The sequence below is a fragment of the Lagenorhynchus albirostris genome, chromosome X (genome assembly GCF_949774975.1).
Source record: "Lagenorhynchus albirostris chromosome X, mLagAlb1.1, whole genome shotgun sequence".
NCBI classification, from domain to species: Eukaryota; Metazoa; Chordata; class Mammalia; order Artiodactyla; family Delphinidae; genus Lagenorhynchus; species Lagenorhynchus albirostris.
Window position 1 is genome coordinate 92,989,475 of NC_083116.1, and position 14,381 is coordinate 93,003,855.

The 14,381-nt window shown below is 43.5% G+C and overlaps 1 pseudogene; it reads right to left on the reverse strand.

Annotated features, from left to right (window-relative positions):
- Window positions 1–988: 988 nt before the first annotated feature.
- LOC132513177 (ubinuclein-1-like) lies at window positions 989–2,654 on the reverse strand (annotated as a pseudogene).
- Between the last annotated feature and the right edge of the window lie 11,727 nt (window positions 2,655–14,381).

Below are 14,381 nucleotides of genomic sequence, written 5' to 3' on the forward strand. Positions count from 1 at the left end.
GTGTTTGGCAGATTTAAAATGCAGCTGCACCAACTGATCTGCCACAGTGCTGGAATTCAGAACCACTTATGCTCCCATATACCAAATTCAGAACTTTCTCCATCCCAAGGTCGGTCTCGCCATTAACTGTCCAACAACAAACACAACTGTGAAGCCCAGAGACCAGGCAAGTTCCTTTTGAGAAGCACGGGCTGCTACCCATGGTGGGTTTCAGGGACAAGGTCAGTACCTTTGTGCCTCCTTGGCTCCCGTCACTAGAATCTCCATTTGTACCCCCAAGGTCAGCTTCTGAGGAACAGAAGTTTGTTCACTGTGGGCTTGGGACCTGTCCATTGACAGACTGTCCCATGCAGGGAGGCTGTACACATGGGAGAAAGTTTTGGGGAGGAAGGAGAGTTCTGGATTGTTGTTCTTCCAGAGGAGAGCCTCTAGAAGGAACCTCATGTTGGGAGGTAGAGCCAGAAGGGGAGACTAGTAAGACAGTCCTGAAGAGTTGGCGGAATGTCGTTTTGCCATGTGGCTCAGGGAAGTGTAGGATGAAGCTACCTGGAGAGGCTGCCATGGAGGAATGGGTGCTGAAGGAGGAAGATTTGGGGAGGTTGTTGTCAAGTGGAACTAGGTGAGGTGTGGGAGTGAAGCTTTGTGCTGTTCGGTGACTGCATACAAGATTGACTTGGGTCCGGGTTCTGTGGTACTGCCATTTAGACCTCTGTTCTTCTGGAAAGCTCTGCTGAGGGGGGCCTGGCAAGAGAGCTCTTTGTAGCCAGAACTCTTGGGGTTTTTCTCCTCAGACTGCTCCAGTGCCACTGTCCATTCAGCCAGAAAATTGAGGGGGTGATTACAGAGCTCTAGACAGTGATGGTCCAGAGAATTGGGCTTTGGAAATTTCCCTTTTTACTTTTGTACATGAAGACCCGTGACTTTTGTACAAAGCAATGGGGTTGCCCATTCGGGGTAATCAGATGAGAACCTTCTTAGGAGGCTTAGTCTATGTTTCCTTCACCTTGACTTTGAAGGAGCCATGACTTTCTTCTCGGTCAGGAGGGATGTCAGGGACCCATGGTGTGGTCTGCTCTCCTTACACAGAGACCTGGTGTGCACCCAGCTTTAGGGCCAGAGAGTTTGCGCTTCAGCATCTAGAAGAGCTTCCATGCAGTCCTCCCTAGACTGGCTCTCATTCCTTTCCAGACCATAGACCTCTGGTTCCATCTTTACCACCTGAAAGAGCACCTTCTTGATTCCAGCATTCCATTGACATGTCTTCTGGGCTCTGCTCCCCTTTCCTTCTTCGTTACCAGAACAAATCTGTTCACTCTGCTCCTTGTCTTTTTCCTCTTCCAGCATCTCTGCAGTCTTTGCTTGTGGTGTACCGGGAATTCATCCTGGTACTGGGCCATCTGCTCTGGCATTGCCCTGCCAATAGCTTCTTTAAGTTTCTGTAGAGGTGCCTTCAGAGGCACCCCCTGCCCCCAACACACAGAGATTAAGTTTTGGGGCAAGTGTGACCGGGATGTCCTTGCTGCAGAGCAGGGATGAAGTCACATGGCCACGCTCCTCAGAACTGACCTGGCTGTTCAGCTTCCAGGTTTCTACCTCCGTGCCCAGGAGGATCTCATCATATCCTGGGTGAAGAGCTTCCTTTTGCACTGTCCCTCAGCAGTCCTGGCAGGCTGGAGCAACTCCTCAAGGCACTCCTCCACGGCCACTGGAAGGCCTTTGCGGAGAAAAGAAAACTGTGAATTCCCTGTCCAATACCACCCTGTGGGAATCTCTTTCATCACCCATATCACAGAAGGGGCTTCCTTCTGGAGACTCACTGAGCAGCTGCTTCAAGTCCAAATCAGTCAGAGAGACAGTAACAGTGACCTCCTAGAGCAAACTGCTCTCAGGAGCCGAGCAGAAGATTGAGAGCGAGGGATGCTACCCCATTCTCACAGGCTTATGACCCTCAGGCCTGTTTTTCCTGGGCCGATTTCTCATTCTGAAATTTCTTTAACATCTCTTTATCACTTCGAGCCTCAAGAACATTTCTTCTTCTTCTTCTTCTCCTTACCAGCATTGAGAGCTGTGAAGCTCCTTTGGGAAAAGCTGAGCTCTGTTCATTTCTTTTCCCTGTTGAAAGTGTCATCCTTTTTCTTTCTTCCCTTCTCACTACCTTCCTGCAGCTTCTTCTTCTTCTTTGGTGATTTTTTTTCCCCCTCTTCTCTTTAGTAGAGTCGTTGTCAGATTCTGATGTTTGTTGTAACTGCAGGGTTCTCGGGTTAATGTAAAATCTTCCGTACTTTGTGGTCAGAGAAGCACCATTTGAAGAAGCTCATCATATATTTCAAGTCCAAATCAGTTGGTGGAAGAATGAGATTCATCGTGCTCATCCCCCACGATAATCAAGTCTCGTATATGGTTTTTTCTATGATTCTTTCCAACCTTGTTTCCAGGTTGAAGACCTGCCACTCCATCCTGTGAACTCTTCACCAGCTCTGGGTAGTACTCTGGGCAGCGCTCACTTTCTGGGTCAACAGAACAGTTGCTGCAGCCAGCTTAGGATCTCAATGCTCTTCTGCTCTCCCAACCTCCTCTTGCCCAGATTTCTTTAAAAATGTGAGACTCAGAGGGCCTGGGAGAGAGGTGAACTGGATCCTGTTGGGTCCTGACATGACTACAAACACTCTTGGCAGTTTTTACCATTTGGTTTCTTTGTCACAAGTGCAGGGACTGCAAATGATCTCTCGCAGGCAGGATGGGCCAGATGCACTGATCACAGCTCTAGTTAGCACCTGGGCCCTGAAGCATGTGTACCAATGATGGCCCATGCACTCCCACGGTGCATGTCCACAGATCAAAAAGCTCTCGTGAGGGTCAGGAAAGAGAGGCAAAATCCCAACTCAAGGTTTGTACAACATCTCAGCAACAGCGAGGTGGCTCTTTGAAAAGCAGTCATTAAAAAAGAGCACTTACTGAAAACTCAACAATAAGAAAGTAAACAACCCAATTAAAAAATGAGCAAGAGATCTGAACAGACACCTCACCAAAGAAGATATACAGATGGCAAATAAGCACATGGAAAGATGCTCCACATCATATTTCATTAGAGAAATGCAAAGGAAAACGAGTTACCACTACACATCTATTAGAATGGCCAAATCTGGAACCCTGACAAGCTCAAATGCTGACAAGGATGTGGAGCAACAGGAACTCTCATTCGTTGCTGGTGGGAATTTAAAATGGTACAGACACTTTGGAAGACAGTTTCTTACAAAACTAAACATACTCTTACCATAAGATCCTGTAATCCTGTTCCTTGGTATTTACCCAAAGGAGCTGAAAACTTAACTCCACACAAAAGCCTGCACATGGATGTTTATAGCAGCTTTGTTCATAATTACCAAATTTTGGAAGCAATCAAGATGTCCTTCAGTAGGTGAATGGATAAACTGTGGTACATCCAGACAATGGAATATTATTCAGTGCTAAAAAGAAGTGAGCTATCAAGCCATGATAAAACATGGAGAAAACTTAAACGAATGTTGCTAAGTGAAAGAAGCCAACCTGAAAAGACTACATACTGTGTGATTTCCACTATATGATCTTCTAGAAAAGGTAAAATTATGGAGACAGTGAAAAGATTGGTGGTTGCTAGGGGTTAGGACGGAGAGAGGGATGAACAGGTAGAGCACAGAGGATTTTTGGGGGGCAGCAAAAGTGTCCTGTATGATACAGTAATGGTGGATACATGTTATTATACATTTGTCAAAACCCATAGGATATACGGCCACCAAGAGTGAACCACTGTAATGTAAACTATGGACTTTAGTTAATAATAATGTATCCATCTTCATTCATCAATTGTAACAAATGTACCACACTAATACATGATGTAAATAATAGGGGAAACTGGGTTGGTGGGGAAGAGGGGACATTTGGGAACTCTCTGTACTTTCTGATCTGTTTTTCTGTAAACCTAAAACTGCTCTAAAATAGTCTACTAATTAAAAAAAAAAAAGCACTCATACGGTGGGAGAACAGAACAGGCCTTCTTCCACAAGGAGGAATCTACCAGATGAGAGTGGCATCTGGAGCACAGTGGAGAGCAGTCACCAAGCCCAGAACCTGGAGGGGACAAGGGGGTCGGGCTTCCTGAGGTCACACCCAAGCAGAGACCCCAGGAGCGAAGGAACAACCGTGGGCGCACTGCATGGGCCTTGTGGCCTTAAGGGAGAGGGGAGTGGGGTCTGAGGGGGAGCGGCAGTGCTGAGTGGCCAGATGCTTGTGGTCAGAAGCCCAGGTAGGGGGAAAGGGGCCTGCCTTCTTTGAATGAGTGTTATGCCTTCACTGATCTCCTGGAACATCCCAAACATAATTATTTTTAAGTACTTTTTTTCTGTTCTGCAACATTGACTTCACCTGTATTGGATTCATATCAGATTATTTTGTTAGAAGTTTTTTTCTGTAGCGTGAAATTTCTTCATGTGCTCTAGAATTTTTGTTTGCACATTCATTTGGAGTGTCTTTTCCTTTCCTTTCCTTTTCCTTTGTTTTGTTTTCACTTACATCCTGACTTTGTTGAGTGGTTTGGCAATTGCCTCAACTCGGCATCCCTTTAGCAAGCAGGAAATTGAATACAGGTAGCACCCACACCCTCTGTTTCCTAGGTTTGTCATTCCATATACTATTGAAGAACCACTGTCTGTGGAAAATGAAACCACCACTTCCACACAGCACCTGTGGTACCTCTTGGAATGTGATTCTGCACCAGCTCACCTTCTCTCTTACCGGGTCCTCAGCCATGCCTTCTTTCCAGGCTGAGGCTCCAGCCTCTGTGTACACAGACTGCATTCAAATTTTTGTGAGCTTGACCACTGTAGAGGTTTGGTACAGGAGGATGGCCTTCTTTCTATCTCCAGCTGCTTCTTCTGGAGAAACCAATCTAGAATCTTTGCTTCCATTTGCTCGGGAGACAGAGAAAACCTTTCTGATGTGAAAGGGAAGAACAAAGCAGAAATGCAGAGACAAGCAAAAAAGATGAAGAGAGAGGAATTCATGAGTTCCCCATTTTCCTCAAGCCCTGTTCTCTGTCTTTCCTGAAGTCTGACTGTCTAACTCTTCCTTTAATTCCAGGACACACCTCAGTATCCTTCTACCCCTCCCTTATATATATTTTTTGCTTAAGCTAGCTCCAATGGGTTTCTGATACTAGCAATCAACAGGTACAGCAAATACATGTCTTTTGGGCATCCCTTGATCCAGTGTGTTTGTGATTTCTGTGCCAAGCATCACTGCACTTACACTCTGGGACTTCCTGCTCCCAGAACTCCTGCTTTGGAGTAACAATCTTGGCTCTCTCTATGCAGGAGGAGAGTTCGAACATCTCTCAATACAAGCAAACTTTGTCAGGAAGACGGGATTTGGTGAGGAAAACAGAGCCACTCTATGGGTTGCGGGAAACCAAGGGCCTGAGGGCTTACACGACGTGGGGAAGCTGGGGAAGTGAGGGTCTACGGGCACGAAGCACTGGATGGGGGCAGGTGGTTCTCAGAAGTTCCATAGGAAATTAACCACAATTCTCAAGCAAAAATGGCTGAACCAAAAGATCTCTAGGGTCCTTTCCAGTTTTAAGATATGCTGACTCTTTATCAAGGTCCAGAGAGCGTCCCCGGTAGACTCATCAGTAGCAAGGAAAACGTGCAAGGTTGGGGAGCTGGACGACTCTTAGTCAAGTGACAAGAGCCCCTTGCACACCGGCCTGTGATTGGGAAGGCAAAGCCCAGTGTTTCTGCAGTTTTTCTCATAATTCTGGCTTTCCTGAACAAACCATCCCTCCCTCCAATCCTTAGCCATCTCCCATTGGTCCTGCCCCCTGATTTTTATGCTGTGACCTGCCAATGAAGATGTGCTCTCCTGCCCCAGCTGACTGCTCAGTGTTGATCCGTGAAAGGTGTTGTTATTTCTCCAGCGTGGCTGGAGGGGAGAGAAACACTTTTGCCCCCTGTCTCCTTGACCAATTTGCTTAACCAAACGCACAAAGGATCTGGGACAAAGACCCATACCTTCCTTTTTCAAACCTCTTCTTCAGTCAGCCTGTTTTGCTCACCTCTCTTCACTGAATATATAAAATCTTCCATGTATCAAGAGATTGTGAAAGATTTACTCGCCTTAGTCACATGGTTTTCAAAATGTGTTAATTATGCATTACTCACATGCTCTGAGCTTTTGCTGCTAATGTCATTTTATTGGACTGGGGAGAAGTTACTTGTAGTGCTTACATAATCCTCAGACTTGCTGACGGGGTATTTTACCACCATAATATGCTTAAGTGGGGGTCCTCAATTTTGATTCATTGTCCTGATGAAATAAAATCCTTCTGGTATTTTCTTCCTTTAGTCAGATGGTAGAGGCAGTCAGCATTTTCTTTTATCTAGATGTTCAACTTCAATTCCATAGACAAATACCATTGAAAGATTGAAGTAATAATGATAGTCTAAACAGAGAACTCAAAATTCCTATACTAAAGATTAATGGGTTTTCATATTGTATCTGTCAAAGTAAACCATAGAGCATTATTTCATCCCCTCAAATTTTAGTTTCAAAAAGGATGCAAGTTCAGTACTCATAAACATGGTGAAATTTATTGATCAGAAATGCTATCCTTTCTTCATAGTTGCCATAAATAGTATGATTATAAAATAGACTGACATAGAACACTTGACAGCTCTTTCTTTCTTATACACTGTAATTAATCTTGCAACCTGTCTTATTTGTCAATTTAAAATAATGAGTCAGTGAAACATGCGGTTAACACATGGCATGATTCTATGACAAATAGACATGATTCACGGTCCAGAGCAGGTTCATGCAGAAACCAGCTTTGCCTTTGATTAAATGGCAATACATGTTTATACAGCATCCTCCAAGAACTTAAGGAAACCCTGTATTTGAGGCTGAAATACGTATACTACCATTTTGTCTTTTCAGCAGCATGGGTCAATTGTTTTTGGTCAGATACATTTTTGGGGTCCCATCTGTACAATCAAAGCAATAATGAATTGTGACAGTTTTAAAATATGTCCGCAAATCCTTTGGCACCCTTCCCACGTGGGTTCTATGGCCTCTCCCCCTGAATCTATACTGACGTTAGAGACTCATTTGTAACCAACAGAACCAGCAAAATGATTCACATAACTTTTGAGGCAATGCAATGTCTGCCTGGTTCCCTTGGGGCACTTGCTGTGGGGGACCCCAGGTGCCACATAAGAAATCCAACCACTCTGAGACCCTCATGCTGTTGAGGCCACGTGGAGGTGCTCCAGCCGACAGCCCAACTGAACTCCCAACCAACAACCAAACTGCCAGATGTATGAGTGAGTCATTTTGCACGTCCAGCTCAGTGAGCCTTTAGATGATTTCAGTCATTGAGAGAGTCCAAACAAGAACAGCCCAACTGAGCCCTTCTCCAATTCTGCAGTCAAATAGTTTTAGAGAGAATCTTGCATCTTAGGAGACTGAAAATGCACCTTGTAATATTAAAGGCTCTGATAAGTCCTGCAGTACAGAAATCTAAATAAATTTAGCTTAAATTTATTTAGCCACAGAGCCATTCTGTCTTTAGACATCTATTAGGAACTGATTGATAAAATTAACACTCTGATTAATACAGTTTTCAATTATAAAATTTTTCAGTTATAACTTCAGACTCTAGCTTGGCTCAGAATTCAGAAAGAGAACTTGTTGCAGTTGCAATAGTTAATTGACTTCATCTTGATAAAGAAAACAAACTTCCTTGGGGAGGTATGAATAATAGGGATGGGTGGAGGATCTGAAATATCGTATTGGAAAATAAGAGGCTACTCGTTAAACCAGAAATTACACACTAGTGCAGGGAATACATTAGCAATCATCAGGAAGGAAATTACGTCTGGACAGGAAAACAATTGAGTTTTATTTATTTAATATTCTTTTTTTTTTCTTTTTTTGGCTGCACCACATGGCATGTGGGATCTTGATTGAACCCGCACCCACTGTACTAGAAGTTTGGAGTCTTAACCACTTGACCACCAGGGAAGTCCCAACAATTGAATTTTAAAATGTCCCTTGGTTCTGCTTGTTTTGGTGGTCAAAGGAGTGGCAGAAACTTCTGGCTGAGTCTCAGAGCAAATCAATTTATCTACCTACCTACCTACCATCCATTTTCATTCATTTCATTTGAATGGGTAATATATTCATATAGTGTAAAATTCACAAGGCACAGAGTGATATAAACTGAAAACTGTCCCTCCCAATCTGTCTTTCAACCACAGTGTTTCCAGTTTCTTGTCTATCTTTCCAGACAACTGGAGCATACAGAAACAAACACATATATATATTCTTAAAGAAAACATATATAATAGCATTCTATACATATTGTATTCTGTACCTTGCTATTTGTAGATAAAAATATATATTTAAAGTCATTCCATATTCATACATGGAGAGTTTCCTTATTCTTATTTTTTCCATATCCATTTAATATTCCATTGTACAGATGTACCAGAATGTAATTAACTAGTCACTTACTGGTGGGTCTTTTCCTATTATAAACAATGTTGCAATGAATAAATTTGCCTGTGTGCAAACGCATCTGAGGATAAATTACTAGATATGGAATTACCGGGTCAAATGCTGGCAGGTGTTATTCGTGCCTGGCCCTGACCTCTTTTATGGGACTGGTGTCATGCAGGATCTCGGGATCTTAGTTCCCCGACCAGGAATGGAACCCATGCCCCCTAAAGTGGAAGTGCAGAGTCTTAACCACTGGACCACCAAGGAAGTCCCTCACATCTACTTTCTTTTCTGGGGAACTGCTGTTGACTGACAGTTGCTGCCTGGCCCGCAGATGTCTTGGAAGTTACACGGCCTTCTGGGGATAGCCCCTGGCTAATGACTTACAGATGTGCGGGTGTCACAGGCTAGCCTGTGCAGAACAGCCTCTGTGGTGCAATCTTCACTCAGGAGTTCCTTGTGGGATGAGGCTGAGGCTGGGGCTAGACAGATCTTATGCCACATCTCACCCTATCTCCTTCCTTTGCCATCTTGCTTCCCTTACTCCCCTGCAGGTTTCTCCTGAGAACATTCCCTCAGTAAGTCATCTGTACAAGAATCCCTGTTTCAGCCCCTGTTTCTGGGGAGCCTAGTCTGAGACAAATGGTATGTGCACATGTAATCTTTTTGTTGTTGTTAAATCACATTTTTTTTTTATTAAGGTGAAATTCACATAACGTAAAATTAGTCATTTTAAAGTATACAATTCAGTGACATTTAGTGTATTCACAATTGGCACACAATGCCTCTATTCACTTCTAAATTTTTTTCCATCATCCCCAAAATAAGACTATACCCAGTAAGCCATCATTTCTCTCAGCCCCTGACAACCAACCACTCTGTTTTCTGTCTCTACGGATTTGCCATTCTGGACATTTCAAATAAATAAAATCATATAACATATGATCTCTTGGTGCATGCGTAATTTTTATAAATTTCATAGATATTGTTCAATTGCCTCCATAGAGGTTGTACCAATTTAGATCCATCCTAGCAATGTAAGGAAGTGTTAGGGAAAATTGTATCATCTTAATTGCTCATCAAGTATTAGTGAAAGATTGATTATATGCTGTATCTTACTTGGGTGACAGTATATTTGGAGCAGTGTACCCCTACTTTTAAAAATGTGTTTGTTTCCAGAGGAACTGGGACAACTGTCTGCTTAAAAAGTTGTTTCCATCTCAACAGCCATGTGACCAGTGACCCCATGGCTTTTCCACTTGCCATGTAGATGGTGGGGAGGGCCATGGCCAAAGGGACTGGGTAGGAAGGGTTAGGATACTTTAGGACATAACAAGTTATAAGGTCTCCAGTTTTTAAACCTTGACAAAGCTCAGACTACCTAGTTGTGAGGAAAATATCTGGGACTCATAGGGAGATTCTGTTTCTGAGCCCAAATTTGACTAGTGCTTTTAGGGGGTAGATGGTTTAAGCGGCAGTGTGGTTTGCATAAGCCAGAGGCAGCCTGCTGTGGGCTTTCAGGTCAGCACACTTGAGATCCAATCCCAGCTCTGCTGCCTTCTAACTCTATGCCCTTATCTTTCTGAGTCTTGGTTTCATTTTCAGTAAAACAGTAATAATAATACCTATCTTGCAAAGTTATTATGAAGATTCAATGCGTTTGGTCCTTGGTAGGGGTTCTGTAAAGAGTACTGAAAAGGTAGTAGGAATTGTGGTTATTATTATCGGAGAGCTCTCCTTAACTTTGAGGAAAGGTTTCAACACTGGAGAACAACAGCCCCACTTTTCACCAGTTCTTCACGTTGTCCTATTCCAATTCTTTTACACTAACGAAGACCCGTACTCCCCTCTCACTGCCTTGATCTCTCAGTTCATTCAGGGGCTGGCATAGACAGCCAATAAAAGAAAGCCAGAGCACGCGGGTGTCAGGGTTTTCTCTGCTGGTAAATGTTTGGGAACCCCATAACCTGTGTTCAAGAGGAAGGACTGACTGCCTATATGACGAGGGGTTTCAATGGTGGGGAGTTTTCCCATTTCCACTGAGGACAACGTAAAAGGAAATAGAGGCGCTGTAGCAGAGGGGGTTAGAATGGACTTAAGCAAGATCTTCCAAGACCCTCAGTGCTAGAAGATTCCATACCGTGAACACATTGCCTCTGGGTTTATTTGAGTGTAGTCCAGCTTTATGGTTCAGCATTGGCTTTGTATTATCTAAGACATCCAAAGGAATCCCCACATATAATACAAAATGCACACATTATAGAACAAAGCCAAGGATGATGATGATGATGATGATGATTTTGGCTGCACTGCACAGCTCATGGGATCTTAGTTCCCTGACCTGGGATTGAACCCAGGCCACGGCAGTGAAAGCACTGAGTCCTAACTACTGTATTGCCAGGGAATTCCCAAGGATTATTTTTTTTAAACCCTCATTATGTTTAAAATCATTTTGGGGTAAGTTTCAAATGATCCTCTTTCATTATATTCCCCGCTGTTGTCCTGTTCATAAAGGTTGTTGTTGTATAATGAGTAGGGTTGTGAACAACTTTATTGGCTTATTTGTTTTGGTGGAAGAAGGGGTGCTTTCTTGAGAAAAGAAAATTGGAACATTTGTTTGAGAAAAGTTTATGCGGACAGAATTTTCTCTGCTTTGGAAAAAATGAAAAAGCCAGATCTGTCTTGAGCCTTTCATGTTAGGTAATAGTTTGAGAGTATGTCTTCACATCTTGTAAAATAATTATTGCATAAATTACTTATCCTCTCTTCCAGAATAAAGTACTTCTTGGTACCCACACTTGAGAGAACTTACAGATGCAAATTGGGGTGGAGTGTGCTTTTAGCTTTTTTTTTTTCTTTTGCAGTAGGGAAGGCAGATTAGGTAAAGGCACACACTCCAAGATCTAGGCTGCCATGTTGTTACACAACTCCAAAAGATACTATTACATTATACCCTATGTGAATGGCGCCCCCTGGAATTCAACAGTATAAATGGTGAGCCCTGGAATTGTGCATCACTTAGTAATGTCCACATTTTGTTTCCCAATGGCACTTTCGGAGTCTTGCCTCATTTAGTGTCTCTAGAAAGCATTATCTACAGTTCAAGCTACAACAACCTGAGTCAGAAGCTGGCAATCAAATCCAGCTTAAGATACTCTCCTTCCTCTGAACACTGCTGGCATGTGGAAGTGACTAAGGCTTGGTCCCTCCTGGTACACACAGCACAGGGGGTGACCCATCAAAGGCAGGAGATTTTGGTCCTCTGGTCTATGGATATGGTGACCATATTTTTTCAAACAAAAATCAGGACAAGTGGTCTGGCAAGGGATTATTTATGGCCTGTGAATATATTTAAAAGGAGCCTTACAAATAGCTTTTAGTGATTTATGTGACAAATCATTGTGTAGAAAAGAAGGAAACTGTGAAATGGATGTCATCTCAGGAATTTTAATGTATACTCGCCACCTATAATATTAATAGCTACCATTTATTGAAGGCTTATTATTGAAGCTTCAAATTAAGTGCTTTACAGAAATTATCTCTTTTTCTCCTCAGGAGAACTCTAGTTGGTGGGCACTATCAATCCATTTTATAGAGGGGATAACTGAAATCCCGAGATGAGAAGTAGCTTACCACGATCATGTAGCTAGGAAGTGGTGGAGCTAACATTCTGACCCAGGCTGGCAGGACCCATATTCTTCAATGATACAACACAATACCATCTCTCCTATTTAATGTGGGCTTTTTACTCTTTTATTGGCAAGTTTTACTCTTCTCTTTGGGTCTGAAATGTAGCAAAAGACGGTAGTTCCATCAGGCCAAGAGATTTATAACTCTCTCCTGTCAGTGGAGAATAAGATATTCCTCATTGCCTCAGTTTAGTTCAGGACAACAAACATTTATTAAGTATCTACTCGATACCAGCCACAGGACTAGTAGTTATGGAATATAAAGATTAATGAATATCAATACTGCACTCTTCCTACACTCAAGATGTGTGGATTAGGGGGAAAAAGCAAACACACAACTTTAATATGAGGCCAACTGGAATAAGTGACATATTGGAGAAGCTAGTTGTTCTGAGTGTTTCAGGAAGGTAGAAATTAAATCTGACTAGGGAATCTGACTACAGGAATTGGCATTTAATTAGGGCCCTGGAAGATTGTAGGGCTATCATCGTTACTATGGTTGTGTAACAATTTACGCCAAAACTTAGTGGCATTAAACAATCATTTTACTCTGTTAAAAAATCTCATGTTCAGGAATTCAGGAAGGTCTCAGATGAGCAGTTCTTGCTTGGGGTCTCTTGAGAGGTTACGATCAGATGCGACTGGGGCTGCAGTCATCTGGAGGCTCGAGTGGCTGGACATTCAACATGGCACACTCACGGGGCTGGCATTAATGCCAGCTGTCAGTGGGAACGCAGCTGGGCGCTCAGCTGGGCTGCCACTGGAGTGCCTTCACAGGGCCTCTGTAGCACGGTGGCCTCAGGCAGAACTTGCGCGCACTAACCTTGGAAGTCACGCAGCGTTACTTCTGCCACATCCTGTTGGTAATGAGAAAGTCACTAGGGCCAGCCCAGATTCAAGGGAAGGGGTCATGGGCCCCACCTCTCAATGGGAAGAGGATCAAGGTCACATTGTCAAAGAGAATGTACAGTCTGCCACAAGGGTGTGGCAGGTGGAGGTGTGGGCAAAGGGCCTTCTAGGCAGAACCGCAGGAATAGGAAAGAGGGATGTTGAAGGAATGGCAGGTTGCCTGGTGTAGCTTGGGTGGGGAGTGTGATGAATTGGGAGAGAGAAATTTGAAAAATTAGTTTGGGTTCTGTCCACAGAGGGCTTTATAAAGCCAGAATGCTGAGTCTGGATTTATTGAGAGGTAATATAGTGATGAGACTAAGCATGGTTTTGGAGTCAGCTAGAATTCTTTCCAGATCAACCCTTTACTAGCTGTGTGACCTTGGGTGAATTCCTTACCGGTCCAGAGACTCAATGTTCTTACCTGTGAAAGAAGATGATTATAACTTTGTTGCAGTTTTACTTTATAGGACAAGAAGATGAATGTAAATTACTTAGTATATAATAAAGGGTAGCAATTATTATTATTCTGATAGGAATAAGGCAGCCTATGAGAGTGTTTGAGGATAAGGTAACATGATCATATGCTTGTCATTCAGAAAGATTCCAGCAGGCAGCTAGCAAGCCTGGAGTCAGGAAGACCAGTTAGGAAGCAATGATACTAAGTTGGTTAAGAAGCCACGAGAGTCTAAACTCGGGTGGTGACTGAGGAGGGCTTAGAATGACAAGACGTTGAGATGTTGAGGAGATAGAGGTTTTATTTGGTGGCTCATGGGCGACAAGGGTGAGGGAGAGGGAGAATCTGACTTGGGTCAGAGGTCAGAGGTAGATCATCCTTGTTGGGGTGCTGATTCTAGAAGCAGAACCTGAGACAGAGAATCTTGAGTGAGGGGTTTATTAGGGGAGTGTTCTCAGAAGAAAGAGTGTGGGAGAAGGATGGAGCAGAGGAAAATGTTAAGAAAAGAGGTGGTCTCACCTGACCACCAGCTTCGGTTGGATCCCACAGGAAGCTCTGCAGCTTGATGGCACCACACAATACTTTGCACCTTGAGGCAAGTGTTCTGCCTTTTGTACTTTGCCTGCAGACAGTCAGTCAGAGCTTTGGGCTGCCTGGGGGTGATGGGGTAAGGTGTAATCTTCCTTGCCAGATGGTTCCATTTGGCCAAGAGCAATTCTCTGGAGAAGGGGGCAGCTGTGAGCTCTCAGCAACCACCATTCCCGGCAGCTGGGGGAACGGGAGTACTGGCCCAGAAAAGGGGATTTGGACGAGGC